Source organism: Vespa crabro, chromosome 15, assembly GCF_910589235.1.
Source record: "Vespa crabro chromosome 15, iyVesCrab1.2, whole genome shotgun sequence".
Taxonomy (NCBI): Eukaryota; Metazoa; Arthropoda; class Insecta; order Hymenoptera; family Vespidae; genus Vespa; species Vespa crabro.
The window spans coordinates 1715001-1720000 of NC_060969.1; the positions used below are offsets into that span (position 1 = coordinate 1715001).

Genomic DNA, 5000 nt, shown 5'->3' on the forward strand with positions numbered 1-5000 from the left:
CATTGAAACGATAAATCTAATAAATCAATTGGAGTTGGATAAGTAAATATTTATATATGAAATTAATTTCATCAAGGATAGTATTAAGGGGTCATGATAAAGATTATCTTTACGTTATTTTCCTCGAAATATTATTTTCGTAAAGAAATAAATGTTGTATGTATCTGTAAAAAGGATTATTTAACAAAGGTATCACGAGTATGTTTCAATGGCAAATATTCATTGTTTCACTTTTTTTTTCCCCTAATACGTTACACCTGTCATCAGTGATATCAGCTAACAGTAAAGGAACTATGACGATTCGTCATCCTAAGGCCATAACGATCTATTATTACTACTACTATTACACTCCTATAACGAGCTCTCACTAATATACCTAGTAAATATATACATTTATTTATATTAATATATATATATACTATAGATATATGGAATTAATATGTTATGGAGTAATTTTTCTTTAGACATTGAATGATATAATAATAAATATAATAGCAATAATAATAAATGCATAAACACGGTATAAATAATAATAGATAATAAATTAGACATGTAAATTATTATTTCGATATATTTTCAATGTGATATCAATAAATTGATGTTAAAAAATTTTTTTTAATATTTCACATTTAAATAAAGGAAATTCTTTTTTTTTTCTTTTTTTTTTTCTTTTTCTAAAGATTATTTTTTTACCAAGCATTTTAACGCATTAATCATTAATCAGTATAATATACATAATATACATATATGTATGGATATATATATATATATATATGTGTATATTTAACGAATTTAGTATGGCATAGTTAATTTTTTGCATTCTTTTACGATTCACGTCATTCCTCCTATTTCTCCTCCACCTTCTCCTCCTTCTATGATTCCTTTTATAACGTTATTCCGCTGACCTCGAAATACTATAATCTTTCATGTACACGCACATACGTCGAGCTTATCTTTCCTCGCGGATTTCGTATATCAATGAGAATATGCGCTATACGTGCTACCGTTAATCGTAAACAATATTTAATGCATTATGATAAACCACAAATATATATACATATATATATACATATATATATATATATATATATATATGTATATATAACATTATTTATGCTTTATGATAAACCACTATATTTATAACCTCATTTATTTGTTTTAAAATAAAGAAAATGACAAGAAAAGAAGAAGAAAGAAATAAGATAAGTTCGTATATATATTTTTTCTTTTTTCTTCCCTAAATTAAAAAAAAAAAAAAATAAAAAGAAAAAACAACTATAAATATATACACATGTAGAATATTATATATGGTGTATACATCTGTTCGACACACACACACACACACACACACACATATATATATATATACACACACGCACACACACGGACGCACGCACGCAAATATGCACGTTACTCATAAATATTTCATATTTCATATCTTCCAAGGAATATTATTTTTAATTCAATTGAAAAGATATGAAAAAAAGGACAAAGAAGGGAGAAGTAGAAAGATAAAAAAAGAAAAAAAAAAGAGAAAAATAAACGAAAGAGAACAAAAAAGGAACAAAAAAGAAAAAAAAAAAAGAATAACAACAAAAAAATCTTGACTCGCGTTATTTGTATAGTTTTCTATTAAATCACTTTCACAATCACGGGGACATTTAAACGTTCTTGGCATTCACTTCCTCGATGCGTGCATGTATCTACGTATATATACTATACACATATATACATACACACACACATACACACATATGTAGAGATAGTTGTATATTTACGAGAAGAGGACACGCACATTTCTCGATCTTTTGATTAGTAGTGGTCTGACCATGAATGACTCTTACCACTGTTATAGTAGAAAGAAATAGAAAGACTCTACGTTCTCGCGTCCTTTAACCTTGCATTATACGATTCCACCCTTTCCTTCAATTAAATGATCCGTAGATATAAAGTTATCTTTTCGTTATCGTTATCTTCTTGCAATATGACGTTATACGATACAAGGTTAGATTCCAATACGTACATATATTTATATATTTATATATATATATATATATATATATATATATATAAATGTGTATGTATGTATATGTAAAATTTTTAGCACGGAAGTGGTATCACATTTCCTTTTGAATTCCTGTTAGAATTTTTCTAATCTGACGTTTTATTTGTTGCTTCCTTCTTTCTTTTTTTCTATATGACCTTTTCATTTTATTTTTTTATTTCTTTTCAAATCATTGTTCCTTTATACATTAATTATGAAAATATAAAAAGAAATATTAATATATATATATATGTATATATATGTATGTATGTATGTATGTATATAAAAAGAATATATATAATATAAAAAGGAAAAAAAAAAGAAAAGAAAAGAAAAGAAAAGAAAAAAAGAAAGTTCTTTTTTTTTTTTGTAATTTTCGAAATATTCGAGACAATCGAAAGATCCGATCGTAAATTTTCCTTTAGTTTTGATTTTTTATCGAATTTAATGAGAAATAATATCCTTTTCATTTTTAAACGTAACTAACGTGAAACGTAACAATTTTTATTTTTATTCCTTTTTACGATCCGAAGAAACCAAGAAGAACAAAAAAAGGAAAAGAATAGAAAAAAAGATAGATAGATAGATAGAAGATAGATAGATAGATAGAGAGAGAGAGAGAGAGAGAGAGAGAGAGAGAGAGAGAGAGAGAGAGAGAGAAATGCATATTCGATTATTGTTTTATTTATTCCTCATTATTGCCCGTCCAATTAGATCTTTTATTAAACCACTGACGTTTTGAATTCGATTAAACGATAAAGAATAATTCTTTTATCTTTTTCCTTTAGACGAAAAGAACAAAGAAAAAGACAAAAACAAAAAAAAAAGTAAAAGAAAAGAAGAGAATATTTTGTTCGTCCTTTTTTTTTCTTTCTTTTTTTTTTCTCTTTTTTTTTTTTTAAATTAAAAATTTTTAATTATTTATTTATTTTTTTTTTTTCAAATCCCTTAATTTTCCTTCGATTTACCCAAGATAATAATCAATTAGCGTACTCTTTTTTGATTTTTTATGAGCGTCCACGAGCGTGCGTGCGTGCGTGCGAGCGTGCGTGCGTGTACGCTAATAATAAAATATTTAAACGCAATGAAATATTTCACACGTAAAACTAAAGCCGCGAAACAAAACCCGTAACCCGTAAAACCCGTAAACCGTAACCCGTAAACCCGTAAACCCAAATCCAAATCAACGTGAATTAAAGAAAATCGATTGGAAATATTAAACCAAAGGAGAAAAATATTATTTGTGGGACAAAAAAAAACACATACACAAACAAAAAAACGAAAAAGAAGAAGAAGAAGAAGAAGAAGAAGAAAAGAAAAGAACAGAAAAGAAAAGAAAAGAAAAGGAAAGAAAAGGAAAGAAAAGAAAATAAAAAAGGGAGTAAAGAGTCTCTAGATCCGTTGTGTATATCGTGCGAAGGGATACACATCCCGAGGTCGAACCTTAACTGCAGGGCAAGGACCGACCTTGACTACGAACGTGGTTGCTATGTTCGATATAAGAGATCCACGTTTCCCTCTATCTATCTCTCTTCCTCTCTCCCTCCTTACCCTTCCAGCCTCCCTCTCTTTCCCTCTCTCTCTCTCTCTCTCTCTCTCTCTCTCTCTCTCTCTCTCTCTCTCTCACATTCCTTTTCTTTCCCCGAATGTCTTCTTCCTTTGTACTTCCTCCCCCTTTTCTCCGCCGATACCTTTCGTTTGGCGCGTGCCCTACAACCTTCCAACATCTCTCGCGTTTTCATTCATTGACTTAGATTCCCTACGAGGAGTCACGCTTCTTGACCTTCGTTTTGTAACTACACATATATTACATATATATGTATATATATATATGTATATATATATATATATATATATATATATATATATAGTTATAGTACGTGTAGTATATAAATATAGTAAACGTTTTCCAAATGACGTTAAACGGAACTATTACTAGTGTTTAGTATTTCGAGCCAATAATATTATAATAAAAAAATTAGAAAAATATTTATAATTAACTCTGTTACAATTTTTGTCTTTAATTTGTCTTTTTTTTTTTTTTTTTTTTTTTTTTTTTTTATATATAACATTAATTATTAAATAATTAAAATGCTTGTAATAATAAATATTCCTTTGGTTATCTCGACTCTTTATATTTATTCGTATAATTTATTTGTTGTCATTATTATATACTATATATCACTATTTATATATAATGTTTGTATATCGATATATTCTATATAAAATGGTAACAATTTTTCAATATAAAATTTCAAGATCATTGTTCGGTATATTGGTAAAAGATTAGAATACCTTGATACATGTTATATTCATAAGTATTATAAGTTATCGTATTCAATAGTATAATGTATCCTTCTAATATAAGTTAACGTTCAATTTATATTCGTTCGTACATCGATCTAATCGCCTAATTCTTTCTTTATATAAATACATATATATATATATATATATATATATATATATATATATATATATATATGTGTATACATGTGTATATATATATATATATATATATATATATACATGTGTATACATGTGTATATATATATATGTATATATATGCATATATATGTATATATATGTATATATATGTATATATATGTATATATATGTATATATATGTATATATATGTATATATATGTATATATATGTATATATATGTATATATATATACCTTATCGATATCGAAAAAAAAAAAAATTACGAAATACGGAAATCGCAAAAGGCGGAGAAACTCGGTTGGCCTACTGACGTACTTCGGAGTATCCTGAGGGGTCGAGAGGTCGTTGATACGTAGAGAGCTGGGAGTGTGCTGGCAGGCAAGACGACCTTGAAGACCACGAGTCCCCAGGATCGATGTCTGCCTCGTACACGTGTCTCGACGCCTCCACCTCTTTTTTCCCGCCCCCTTCTACTACTTTACCCCTGATCCTTTTCCTTTAGGATTCCACC

At 27.7% G+C, this 5000-nt stretch overlaps 2 protein-coding genes across 4 annotated transcripts in view; one reads left to right on the forward strand and one right to left on the reverse strand.

The window, feature by feature from the left end:
• The window catches only part of LOC124429426 (ecdysone-induced protein 74EF-like), a 238898-nt gene that overhangs the window by 185464 nt on the left and 48434 nt on the right, over window positions 1–5000 (reverse strand). The window lies entirely within an intron of this gene.
• Window positions 1–5000, forward strand: part of LOC124429428 (U7 snRNA-associated Sm-like protein LSm11) — a 33082-nt gene that overhangs the window by 26844 nt on the left and 1238 nt on the right. The window lies entirely within an intron of this gene.